The sequence below is a fragment of the Oryctolagus cuniculus genome, chromosome 5 (assembly GCF_964237555.1).
Source record: "Oryctolagus cuniculus chromosome 5, mOryCun1.1, whole genome shotgun sequence".
In the NCBI taxonomy this organism is placed as follows: domain Eukaryota; kingdom Metazoa; phylum Chordata; class Mammalia; order Lagomorpha; family Leporidae; genus Oryctolagus; species Oryctolagus cuniculus.
This window is the reverse complement of record NC_091436.1, coordinates 33,348,741-33,362,643: the sequence shown is the minus strand read 5'-3', so window position 1 is coordinate 33,362,643 and position 13,903 is coordinate 33,348,741. Positions and strand designations below refer to the sequence as shown.

The 13,903-nt window shown below is 38.2% G+C and overlaps 1 long non-coding RNA gene across 5 annotated transcripts in view; it reads left to right on the top strand.

The window, feature by feature from the left end:
• LOC108177478 (uncharacterized) overlaps window positions 1-13,903 on the top strand; it is a 347,101-nt gene that overhangs the window by 44,861 nt on the left and 288,337 nt on the right. For 4 of the 5 annotated variants that reach the window (XR_011388508.1, XR_007923187.2, XR_011388509.1 and 1 more), the window contains exon 3: window positions 6,558-6,676. This is a non-coding gene — a long non-coding RNA (uncharacterized lncRNA). The remainder of the gene's footprint in view (window positions 1-6,557; window positions 6,677-13,903) is intronic. The other variant, XR_011388510.1, reaches the window with a different exon arrangement.

The following is a 13,903-nucleotide window of genomic DNA, read 5'->3' as shown; positions in this document are numbered from 1 at the left end:
GACCTTTTTCTCAGAGTCCCTGTTGCATGAATCTTGCATCCACTATGGACCCCTTCCTACTGTTTTGTTTGCTAGAGTAAAGACTCATATCTTGCTAAAAGACTTCTAGTTAATTTAGTCATGTGTAATATTGAAGAGTCATGGGAGCCATTGGGCTAGGACCGGTACTCAGTGTGATACTGTAATCTCTAATCATTAATCTAAAAAACAGCTTGATAGGAGAACATCAATGAAATACTAGTTTGTTCCACCAGTAGAGTGGAGCTCAGCCATGGAGACACAAGGAATGGTGAAGGTTGGAAATCCTGAGGTCTGGTAGTCAGTATCTTGGGTCTCTTCAGAGGAGAGTGCCTGCCATAGGCTTAGTATCTGAGGAGGGCAGTAGAAACTGGGGAGGAGGATTGGAAGTACACTTCAGATTTTCTTCTTACGGTACAAACTGGCGCATAAAGGACTTTGCAAAATGGACCAAACTGGAGACCACGGGAGGATTTTAGGCTCTGGAGACTTTTTTTTGAAATGTCACATTCCATGTCTGACTTTTCTGATTTACCTTTTCAGGCAAAGTAATTGATGTCAGGTTTTCCAACACAATAATGTACCAACTGAGAGATAATACAAGTATACAGCACTTCCTAAAATAATCCTATTGCCTTTTGAAATTTCTTTCAAGTTGTTGGCACCATTCTATAAGTTTTGATGATAGCACTATCTTTATCTTATCAGAAAGCAGTAGTGGAAGGTGCTTAGCCAATGAACAGGTCTCATACTCCTAATTCTGAAATGGTTGTTGAGGAAATGTGGATCATGTCTTCATGTCACCAGAAATAACAACCAGATTCATCCACAGCCATCAATACCCAGATAAGTCTCCATTTCTTGTTAAAAGGTGCATCTTACAATGGAACGAAAGGTTATAATTAAAAAATTTTAATCTGAGATAAGCTAATTTGTTATTTTCTTTAATTATCTTACTCAGTACCTTTACATATAAGGCCCTGGGCTAAATCAGCCTCCAATTTTTATTCATTGTTTATGTATTTTCTCAGATTTCTTAATTACCTTAGCTAATAGTGTGCTATGTTATTTTCTTCTTCTAAAGACTGAACTCTTCAGTTTTATCATTTTTCGTCCTGTTTTCTATTTCATTATTTTATGTTTTAATACTTGATTCCTTTTGATTGTTTTTCCCACAACATATTGTTTGATAGCCCTGTGAACTTCTTAATGAATTAGGTATATAATTGCTTACATAAATAAATTTATCTCTTATAAGATATTCTCTTGTTCTGATATATAGTTCTGGTATTTGAGCTGTTTTATTTCCTATATGCTTGATGGTTTTTCTTTGATGGAAAAACTTGTATTAGAAATTTAAGGCCGGTACCGCGCCTCAATAGGCTAATCCTCTGCTTGCAGCGCTGGCACCCCAGGTTCTGTCCCGGTTGCTCCTCTTCCAGTCCAGCTCTCTGCTGTGGCCCAGGAGTGCAGTGGAGGATGGCCCAGGTGCTTGGGCCCTACACCCGCATGGGAGACCAGGAGAAGCGCCTGGCTCCTGGTTTCGGATCAGCGCGGTGCGCCAGCCGCAGTGCGCAGGCTGCAGCGTTCATTGGGGGGTGAACCAATGGAAAAGGAAGACTTTTCTCTCTGTCTCTCTCTCACTGTCCACTCTGCCTATCAAAAAAAAAAAAAAAAAAAAAAAAAAAAAAAAAAAAAGAAAAAGAAAAAGAAAAAGAAAGAAATTTAAAACTCACTTATAGCAGGGTGTTTTATTTTCCTAATTTTGTGATTCATTTCTATGCTCATTAGAGTAGAGGATGCTATCTACATTATTTTTAGGAATTTATTGTTTTTTTTTTAAAGATTTATTTTATTTATTTGAAAGACAGTTACAGAGAGAGGGAGAGACAGAAAGAGAAAGGTTTTCTATTCGCTGGTTCACTCCCCAATTGGCTGAAACAGCGGGAGCTGTGCAGATCCAAAGCCAGGAGCTAGGAACTTCTTCCAGGTCTCCCATGCAGGTGCAGGGGCCCAAGGACTTGGGCCATTTTCTACTGCTATCTCAGGTCATAGCCAAGAGCTGGATTGCAAGTGGAGCAGCCAGGACTAGAACCGGCGCCCATATAAGATGCCTGCGCTTCAGGCCAGGGCTTTAACCCGCTGAGCCACAGTGCCTGCCCTGGAATTTATTGTTTTTGTGGCCTAATATATTGCTAATTTCAAAAACTTTTTTTGTGCATTGAGTTATTTTAAATTAATGTATCTTCATGCTACGGTCATTTGCCACCTTGTTATTTCTCTTCCACTTAATATGTATCACTAAGAGAGATGAATTAATCTCCTATATCTAGATTAGGTTCTATGTGTGTGTGTATATGTGTGTGTGTGTGCACATTTTCTTTTTAAAGAGTATTTTGTTATTTGGTACATAAATAAATCTTTATTCTAAAGTGCCTCTCTTTGCCTTATTTTGTGCTTTTTGACTGGTATTCAATATTCTCTGATTTCTCTGTCATGATCCTTCTCTCCTTTGGGTTGTATTTGCCAGACCAGGCATTGTTGATTCTTCTTTGGGCTTTACTGTGTTACTTTGTTTCAAACTTAGTTTTTCAGTACATCATGTTTTCTATATGGTATAATACTTTTTATTTTATTACTATCCACTTATTTTCCTAAAAGATGTATATTCTTCAGTCTCTCATGGGTATTTCTAAGACTCAAATAATATTCAGAGTATTATTTAAATTGTATGTAAATGATTTGTTCAGATAACATTTACCAGTTCTTTCTTTGCACTCCTCATCTTGTCCCACAGCAACCTTCCTACTTCAGGAGTTGTAATCCCCTGACACTCGGCATGGTCACTAAAATCCATAGGCTGACCTTGACTGCTGTCACCGCAGTGGTTCATTCTAAGCTCTGCATTCAGATGGATTCATTGGTCATTCATTGCCAGTGCTTTTGCTGCAGCTTCTTCTTTTCATTGATTGGCTAAGGTTTGTTTCTTTAAGACACCTTCGTGGAGTGATGGTTCCCAAATTCCTCCATGTTGGAAGATGTCAGATGTTTGTCTCTCTATGCCTAGAAATCAGTTTGTCTGCTAAAGTCTCCAGAGTGCCTGATCTCTGAGAACTCAATGTTCCTCTGTCATTTCCCAGCATCATCTTGTGGCTGTGGGAAAGGTGAATGTGCCCTGAGTTTTTTCCCCTTAGGGATGGCTAGATTTTTTCTTTCTCTTTGGAGCTCAGTATCTTTACCAGGAAATATGCTTTGCAATTTTTATCATCTGCATATATTTTTACTGAAACATCACATGACCTTTGAATGCAGAAGTTCAAATTTGTATTGCAAAAGCAATTTTTGAATTATATTTTGAGTACTTTTTGTGTCTTATTGCTTTCCTTTTTAGAGGCCCTAAATAAACATATTTTTCTTTTGCGTTGTTTGTCTTCTATGGCTTTTATTTTTTCTATAATTCTTTTAAGCTATTTTCATTTGCCTCAGGGTTCTCAAGTTTGTCCTTTATGTCCTTCATTCTCATTTTTTTATAATCTCTTCTCCTTTGTGTTGCTTCCAAATGTGACTTTCATTTTTGTGGTGGTCTTATTTTCTTTTTTTATTTTTCCCTCAGTTCTTTCAGCATTCATAGAGACCATTGTTTTATTGAGTTCTCTGATTCCAGGAGGATTTTCCACACTTTTCATCAGCCTCATAGCAATGATTTTGAGGGCTGTGTTATGAGTTTGCACCTTTTTTCTTTTTGGAAGGGTTCATTTTCTTTGTTGTCTTTTTCTTAGAACCCTAAGAAAACATTAGAACATTATTTGCTTGATTTCATGTTTGTTTCTTTTCTATTATTGTTATTAATCTATGAATGAGAGAGATTCCTGTACTCAGCTCTTAGTTGACTATAGAGCAGTACTAGGCTTCCCCTAATCTGCCCATTCTATGACTACTTACAATGATTCAAACCCATTTTCATGTTGACTGCATTCTATACTTCCTTACCTCATTAACACGAAGTAAAGTGGAACTTGGGTCTACATTTTTAGTTTTTTGTTTATTTTTTGTTCAGAATATATATATTCTGCTTAGAATATATATATATATATTTTGTTTAGTATATTACTTCCACTGAATATGGAACAGAACCTCATAGGAAGGATAGGACATGGGAAGCATAAAGTAGAAAATAGGATTTACTCATAATTTTACCACTTAATCATCATTTTGATGTGTTTCAGGCTATAATTTTTAAACATTTAAAATTATATGATATTTTTATGCCTGTTTAGAATATATACTCTTATTCGTATACATATGCAAATAAAAACTGGCATTTGTTTGCATTTGTATATATGAATACATATGTTAGTCCACATGCAAACATATTACATATATGTATATTTAGTAGATAAAGATACACACAAAAATGTGTGCATTACTATACATACATAACAAAGGAATCTAACTTTACTTTTTAACTAATGGTTAGCCCTAAGATTCTCAAACTGAGGTGCCCCAGGGAACCACAAGAAAATCACAGGGTACCACAGGCACTTTCTTATTCCTGAGGGAAATGTAGTACTACTGATATCTTTTGGAGACTCTGAACTACTCACAGTTCTGGGTTTAAGTCAAAGCTATGTTCCTTCCAACAATATCATATTTGCAAAGCTGGGTTGATGTGATTAAAAGTAAAAAACTTGATGGCAATCAGTGTCTGAGCGCTAGCCCCAGTGGGTATAATACTCGTCTGCTCTGTCCCAAGGACCACACAAAGGATCTGTGCAGTCTTCAGTGTAAGTTCAGATTCCCCTGCAATGTCTCTCACGAGGTTGCCAAGGTTACCAACTTTGTGGCATCTCCCAGCGAGACTACTCATGTCTCAGCCACACCATGAGTTCTCCCACACACCCTCAGTTTTTTTTTTTTTTTTTTTTTTCTTCACAGTCCTGATTCATAAGCTCCACACATTCACTAGGTCTTAATCTCCTGTTATTTCTCCCCACCAAAGTCAGGTTTTTCTGCTTGGTTGAGGGCGGGCGTATCCCTGAGCTGGTGCAGCTGTGACTTATGTCCAAAATGGCGCCTGCTCTGTTGTCTTCCCCGCCTTTGTAAGGTGAGTAGAGAGAGAGAATCGTGTCTGTACCGGTCCCTTTTATTTTTTTTTTTCTCTCCTCTAGTTAGGCTGGTGTACTTTCTTCCACGGGGCTTCAAGTCTCATTCCCTCTAGGCTCTTCCTGCCACTTCTCTGCCAGTGTCTTGGGCTACTGTGGTAACTGATAGAATTAAAAAGGAAAGAACAATCCAACATGGGAAGCGGGATACACAGCAGACTCATAGAATGGCAGATGTCCTAAACAGCACTCTTGCCTCAGAATCAGCCCTTAAGGCATTCAGACCCAGCTAAAAAGCCCATGAGAGTATTTTAGGTGTGGAAAGCCAAGACACTCTGGCAAAAAAAAAAAAAAAAAAAAAAATTACCTAAATGAAAGATCTCTGTGAGTGAGATCCAGCAGAAAGAATGGGCCATCAAAGAGGAAGAAGAGGAGAAGAGGAGAAGAGGAAGAAGGGAGAAGAGAACTTTCACTTTGACTATGGCCTTGTCTAAATAAGATTGCAGTTGGCAAACTCAAAAGGCTTCCATGGCCTTGGCAACTCATGACTAGAGCCTAGGGTGATTACTGACGTCATAAATAAGAGTGTCAATTGTTAAATCAACAACAGGAGTCACTGTGCACTTACTCCCCATGTAGGATCTCTGTCCTTACTGTGTTTTACTATGTGAATTAATGGTATAACTAGCACTCAAACAGTACTTTATACTTTGTGTTTCTGTGTGGGTGTACACTGTTGAAATCTTTACATAGTATATACTAAATTGATCTTCTGTATATAAAGAGAATTGAAAATGAATCTTGATGTGAATGGGATGGAAGAGGGAGCGGATGATGGGTTGGTTGCGGGTGGGAGGGAGGTTATGGGGGAAAAAACCGTTATAATCCAAAAGCTGTACTTCGGAAATTTATATTTATTAAATAAAAGTTAAAAAAAGTAAATAACTGCTGTGTGCTAGTTCCAGTCCCAGATGCTCCGCTTCTCATTCAGCTTTCTGCTATGGCATATGGGAAGCAGCAAAACATGGTCCAAGTTCCTGGGCCCCTATCACTCATGTAGGAGACCAGGATGGAGTCTCTGGCTCCTAGCTTCAGCCTGGCCCAGACTTAGCTTTTGTAGACATTTGGGGAATGAACTACCAGATGGAAGATCTCTCTCTCTTGATTTCTCTCTCACTCTGGCTTTCAAACATATAAATAAATACATATGTACATTTTTAAATCTTTTTTTAGAAGTAAAATGAAGAAAAAAATGTTGTTCAGTATCCAGTATTAAACAGAACTATTAATATATAGTTGTGTCTAATTAATAATAAATAATTCAGTTTATATGTTATCATTTTCTTCAAGCACAGACATCTTAAAATCAAGTGCATGATAGAATAAAGGTATTTTCTGTGATCACAAAATATTTACTTCTCTTGTGCCCTTTCTCAGGAACCTGTTGGAGAGGCATCCCTTGAAACTGAAGGAATTAATCAAGAAAGAGGATCCAGGAAACAGGAGATTTATCACAGAAAAGCAACAAAGAGAATCACCTGTTTGATGGCAAGTTAGTAAGTTAAATTTTTGACCATTTTGACCATGAGCTTTTTGTCTTTCCTTTATTGACTTGAAAAACTCATTATTAAGAAGATAAATCTGTTACCATATTGAAAATTATTGCTCTAGTTGTTTTTACTTGTGACTTTGTTTCTTTTTTCCTTTGCTTCACAGAATCTTAATTTTTATGTGATCAAATTGATTAATTTAAGTGTACTTCAACCATCAGATCCTGTGATTCTACTACATTATGAAGGGACAAAAGTGGAGTGAGAATAAGGTGCCGAGTGGCACATGTGAATGAATGCTGGATGGCAGGCAGGGTGTGTGGATTACAGGTGCAGAAATGTTATACATTTCAGAAACTGAGTCAGCTGCATGATTTTTTTGGATTTTTTATTTGTTTTCTGTAAAATGAGGACAGTTTTACTAGATATTTGCTAAGTCCCTGCCAACTGTGGAAGTTGATTAGTTTTGACTTGATGAAAAGAAAGGCTTTGACAACAGATATATTGTTTTATTTTGTTTACTTGAGAGGCAGAGAGACACAGTAACAGATCTCCCATCCTCTGGTTCAATCCCCAAATGCCTACAACCGCAGGGGCTTGGTTAGGCTGAAGCCAGGAGCCCAGAAATCCTTCTGGGTCTGATATGGGTGGCAGGCACCCACTTCTTGCGTAGTCACCTGCTGCCTCCCAAATGTGCATTAGCAGGGAGCTGGACCCTGGACTGGAACCCTACTCCTGCCTCTGCAATGGGCTTTGAACACAAACATTTTCTCCTTGCTTTTTTGTTCTGAGACAGGGGGCTCTGAAACTCACTGAAAGTCTGTAGAGAACTTTGCTCACTCTCTTTTGCTCAGACAGGGGTTGGGAAGGAGTGGTGATGAAAGCGACTTCATATTCCCACAGTTCTGTAACTCTCCCTGCCCCGCCCAAATTGGCACCCACATAACTTTTATTCATGTTTATCTCTCTGGTCCTTGTATAATGAATGCTATGATCTGAATGTGCCTTTCATTAGCATTATCTGCAAACAGGAACCAGACATTACAATGCATTCGTTCTGATATGAAATTCATTTTAAAAACTATCTTCAAATAAATAAAAACACTTCTCAGCCAGTCTGCACCTTTCACATTTCTTTGTCCAGAACATAATCAGTGGAACAAAGCGTTTTGCCTCTGTACCAGACTCCTTTATTTTTTTACTGCTGGTTTATATGGATCCTCACATGTATATGATGATAAAAGCATCATAACTGTATAATTTGTGAAGATTTTATTTTGTCTTGTTGAAAATTACACAGCTGGAACTTTTCATTAGTATGAGAGAAAATAATATAAACTTGAAGCCTTAGTCAGGTATATGATTAGGAACTGAATAAACTTGAAACCCTGTTGTATTTGCACACCTTTGAGACATGCATTTGGGCAACAGACTATAGAAAAGCTCGTTGAGTTGTTTAATGGAGTAAATGTATCAGATTTTTAGAGCATTTGTAATAATATTAAATGAATTCCAAATGAGAGGAATTATCCATACACATTTAGAGAAACTAAAATGTCTTAGAGAAACTCTGTGTATTAAAGGATATGTATTCATAATCACTATAAAGGTGTTTTAATATTATTTTTTGTGGACTTGTGCCACACTTTTTTACTATGAAAATAGTGCAAAAACATTACAAAATATTCAAACCTAGGAAAGAATCTAGTGCCTTTACCTTTACCTTAACACATCATTGGGTGCACTTTGCTAGCCATCCTTACAGGCATTGGTCTTGCAAATTTTACATGGTTATAGTTGTATTACATGTATTCAGTAGTCCAGCAAGCATATTTTTGTACTTGCTATACTTTTATAACCTAGTTCATAATTGTATAAATAGGAATAATCTATAGGTAAATGTATAGTAACTTGCTTAACTATTGCTCATGTGTTGGATTTTCTTCTATTTTTCTATTAAAAATCACTACAATAAATATGTCTAATAATTTTTTACTCATTTTGGTTTATGTTAGTGGGAAGCATGATTACCAAGTTAAAGCATGTAGTATTTTTTATGGTTCTTGATGCACATAGCCACCTTGCTTTAGAAAATGATTGTACACATTTAGAGTGCGATTAGAAGACTTTCAACCTGCCAGTTTCACTGCATTACCACCAAAATCCAATTTTTTTCAAAGAAACTAACAGATTTAATAATCCCTTCCCACTTCTTATTTTGTTTTAAATTAATGGCCTCAGCAAAAAAGGTCCAATGCTATGTGGAAATATTGCTGTGGTTAGAATGGAATGAGAGAGCCAGGACTTTTTGGAGGAGTTTAGAGGGAAAGGTAAGGAAAGTATGAGAAAGGAGGAGGTGTTTCAGCTGGGTGTGAGGTGGAGCACAGAAGGTTTTCATTAAAAACCCAAGGTTTCTCCCATGTTTTGCATCTGGTTTTACAATTTAAGCATTTCTCTTATTTCCTTGTTATGATTGTGTTGGAAATAAAGAAACAATCTCTACCACTTTCCACTTTAATAAGAGATTGGTTACTTTGATCCCAAAAGACAGTTGTGTTTGTGTGTCAGCTAAAGATAGGGGCTCGTGTAAAACTGAATCTCGTACCTGTTTACTCCCACCATTAGAGATCTATAGCCAAAGGAGGTCATTCTGAGAATTGCTCTGGTGAAGAGGCAACTCTTGAATCCAAGGTGTGATTTTGGAGACTCCGGTAGGTTTTTTTGAAGTATGATTTATAGTTTCTGGTACTTAGAAGTCCTGAGACTTCAGATGGCCTTAGGACATTTGGCTATTGGTAAGTTAGAGCAAGTGATTCAACCACATCTGCAAATGCCAGTGGATAGACCCAAAGGACTTGTCCAGTGCCGAATTATAGTTCAAGTCTGAGGAAAAGTCTGTGACAGGCTGCTGCCATGAAAGGGGTGTGTGCCTCTGTGTGTGTACAGTGGCGAGGGATGTAACAGGTTTTAGGGTTGGATTTGTTATCTAAATAATAGAGGGCTTGGGATATAGTAGAACCTTTTTTTTTTTTTTTTTTTTTTTTTTTTTTTTTTTTGTCTTCAATCTTTGCCTGAAAGACCAATTTTCTTTCTGTGTTGCAAAACTAGGGTTGTTTCCCAGATCGTTGGTTTTACTATTCAGGGGCAAAATGCAAGGTGGAGATACTATTTTGTGGATTCATTAGAGTAAGGACCAAATCTCTCTCTCTCTCTCTCTCTCTCTATATATATATATATATATATACACACTTTTATTTTGCTTGTTTTTAAAATGGGAGGGGTTTAAACAGGCTTATACCCTATGGAGAAAGACACTGTAGAATCAGAGAGGTAGAATATCCAGGGGAGAGAAGGAATGACTGGGGGAATAGTGTTCCTGGGAAGTAGCTCGCTTACTCATGAAGATGTGGTTGATGAGGAAGTAGAAATTGCAGGAGACCACTCAGGCCATGATATTGAATTTGGAAACCATAACAAGAAAAAAAAAATGTAATCCTCCGCCTGCGGCGCCGGCACCCTGGGTTCTAGTCCCGGTCGGGGCGCCAGATTCTGTCTCGGTTGCCCCTCTTCCAGGCCAGCTCTCTGCTGTGGCCCCGGAGTGCAGTGGAGGATGGCCCAAGTGCTTGGGCCCTGCACCCCATGGGAGACCAGGAGAAGCACCTGGCTCCTGGCTTCTGATCAGCAGGTGCACCTGCGTAGCGCGCCGGCCACGGCCACTGGGGGGTGAACCAACGGCAAAAAGGAAGACCTTTCTCTCTGTCTCTCTCTCTCTCACTGTCCACTCTGCCTGTCAAAAAAAAAAAAAAATTTAAAAAAAAAGAAAAAAAAATGTGAACTTGTCATGGGAGAGCATGCTGAAGATAGAAAAAAATAAAAACAAACCTGAATGTAAAGACCTCAAGGAAGGACCAAGTAGAGCAAAAACTCAGATATGAAGGTCATCTTACATGTGTCACCTTAGAAAGTTGGAAATTTATGCCTCATGATAGGTAGGGAATGTCTGGCCATTGACCATGTAATTCCCACAAAATCATGTGGTCTGGCCCTGCCAAGGCAACTGCAGGTGGGACACAAATTCAATAAATCTCTACTAGGCAAATTTTTAAATTGATAATTTTGTATGGCTCACAAATGATGTTATAAATATATAAATGGCCCTTGGCAGAAAAAAGGTTCCCTGTTGTGAGTTTTACCATAAAATATACAAGGTATTCCTTTATCCAGTTAAGGGTATTATAAGAATCTATCCAGTTAAGGGTATTATAAGCATTCTAGTAATTCCATTTCTACACCCATGTTCAGAACAGCATTCTTCACATTTTCAAAATGTGGAAGCAACTGAAGTGTCCAGCAGCAGATAAATGGGTAAGCAATTTGTATCTGCATACAATGGACTGTAACTGAACTTTAATAAGGAAGGAAGTTCTGATGCAGTCTCCCACATAGATGAACCTTGAGGATATTATGCTAAGTAAAATAAGCTAATCAAAAAAGCACAACTACTGTACAATTTCACTTATTTGAGGTACCTTTAAGTAGTTGAATTCCTAGAGACTGAAAGTAGAATTGTGGTCTTCAAGTTCTAGGCAAATTTTTGTTTAATGGGAACAGTTTTAGTTGGGGAAGATTAAAATGTACTGAAGATGGATGGTGATGATGGCTGCATAATAATGTGAATGTACTTAATGCTACTGAACTGTTTACTTAAAAATGGTTAAAATGGCTAATTTTATCGTATGTATATTACATCATGACAAGAAAGTGGAGGGTGTTAAAAGAAGACTTATCTCACAAAATTATAGTAATCTCTTGCCAACTGTTGTTTTTGGAATTCTAATGTCCATTTATAGTTTTGTAAATTTTTATAACAAATTTTAAAAATCTGAGCTCTTTCACATATATAAGGTTTAATTCAGTGCCTTGTGATTATTCTTAGTGCTGGCTATCAAGGTAACTTACTAAACTCTACAAACAAACACAATGCAAATTTCTGGGCTCTGCCTCAGACCCATTGAATTATCATCTCTAGAAGTGGGGACTAAAAATTTCACATCTTAGCAGGTGCTTCAGAGGATCCTTACACAACAGCAAAATATTAAGCCTACAATTATTCTTCCTCCAGAGCTAGGGGTGGGCCTATGGGAATTATGCAAACAGAAAATATATTTTAAATTTTATCCTCTTAACAATGGGAGACAAGTCTGGCGAAATAACACTTATTCATTACCTTAATAATATATGAAAAGGGCTGGCGCCGTGGCTCACTTGGCTAATCCTCTGCCTGCGGCGCCGGCACCCCGGGTTCCAGTCCCGGTCGGGGCACCGGATTCTGTCCCGGTTGCCCCTCTTCCAGGCCAGCTCTCTGCTGTGGCCAGGGGGTGCAGTGGAGGATGGCCAAGTGCTTGGGCCCTGTACCCGCATGGGAGACCAGGAGAAGCACCTGGCTCCTGCCATCGGATCAGCGCTGTGCGCCAGCCGCAGCGCACCGGCCGTGGCGGCCATTGGAGGGTGAACCAACGGAAAAAGAAGACCTTTCTCTCTGTCTCTCTCTCTCCCTGTCCACTCTGCCTGTCAAAAAAAAAAAATATATATATATATATATATATATGAAAAGGCCTAAGTTTTTGGCACAAGGGGATGGCAGAGCACAAGTCATAACAGATTGTGGTGGGGCTATTCAGCTGCAAGTATTATTTGATTTAGAGAAAGAAAGAAATTGGATAGTTTGAACCCTCAGGTATCATGGGGCAATTGATATATTTACATTTATGTATTTACTACTCCTTTTAATTGTCTTTCAAGAGAACTGTGTAGGACAGAGCCTTGGGTTTATAGATAGGAAGAATACAATTGTTTAGACATTAAATTTTAAGGCAGTAGAGAATGATGCTCCATCTTAATAACTGCATAGTCAGAATTATGAGTACATCTACCTCAACAAATCATAGGAGAGCAAAGAGATTCTAGAATAATTGCAAGAAGTGCTCTGGTAGAGGAATTCCAACCAGTCAGACTTTTATGTACTCTGATTTAAGTATATATTTAAGCTATTAATTTTTCTTTTGCCGTTCAACTCTATTTTCTATTAAACTTATTACCAATCAACTGTTCTGCCAACCCTAGAACTTTCCAAGACATAACTCCCCTTGACTAGCAAAGGGATCACTGTAATTATTTCAGGCGTGAAAATAAGCATTTATACGCTTACTCTTTATTAGCTTAAGAAAAATTGGACAAGTAACTGAAAGCATTTTAGGAAACATGGCAAAGCAAGGTGTTAATAATTTATGCTAGCAATTTCACTATACCTCACACCGTCCTCTCCCTAGTGGTGCAATCTTACTAGAAAAAAGGAAGAGGAAAAAAAGTAGATTCTGGGTGCTCCCGTGGAGGATTGCCATGAGGCCACTGGTAATGGGGAAACCTTAGAACCAGCAGCTTTGATGGCAGCTCACTGAGTTCTTATCATTGATGTGATAGCCCATTGAGGAGATCAGGGACAGGCACATTTTGTCATCTCTGTTACCTGCCTAACCACCAGTCCTCAGTGAAGATGAAGCAGTGCCCCATTGATGAATACTGTCCTCAGATGAGCACAAGTAAGATGCAACCACAGTGGAAGCTAGATCTTGTTAGCCTTGAAATCATTGTTCCTGCTCTTGAAGGGAGTGGGCATAAGTAGCAATCACTGATAATCATCAGCGACTTTCCTGCCCAGCTGAGTGAGGGCACATATCCAGGAATAATTTGAAATAGGAAAACAAATAGAGCAATTCTAGTACCTGGTGTAATGGAGCAATTTATTCATGTTACATATGGTGACGGCTGTCACCATTTCCTTTCAAAATCAAGTTTCTCAAGATGTGCATATGTGTGTGTCAGGGGTGGAGGACTTAGATTTTACTCATAGAAAAAAAATTAAGTTTCCCCTTGAATCAGGTATGGGAGAAACATGAAAAGATTGTGGAAATAGTTCTATGCAAAAGTGTAAGTAACTTGTCAATGCAAATTTGAAGGCTAGAGGGTTTATCAGATTTGTTGACTTTATACAAATTCTGCTTTTAATGCTGAATTTGCAGCTATCAGAATTGGTATACACTATTTTGTATTTTTTATTGTTACAATAGTCTTGCTCTTGATGGTATGTGTGAAAATACCAGCAGGGTGGGAGCAACATTCTTTTAACTGATTAAAATGTGTGGAGTTGCTGTGATGATTTCCTTTGTGTTTCCT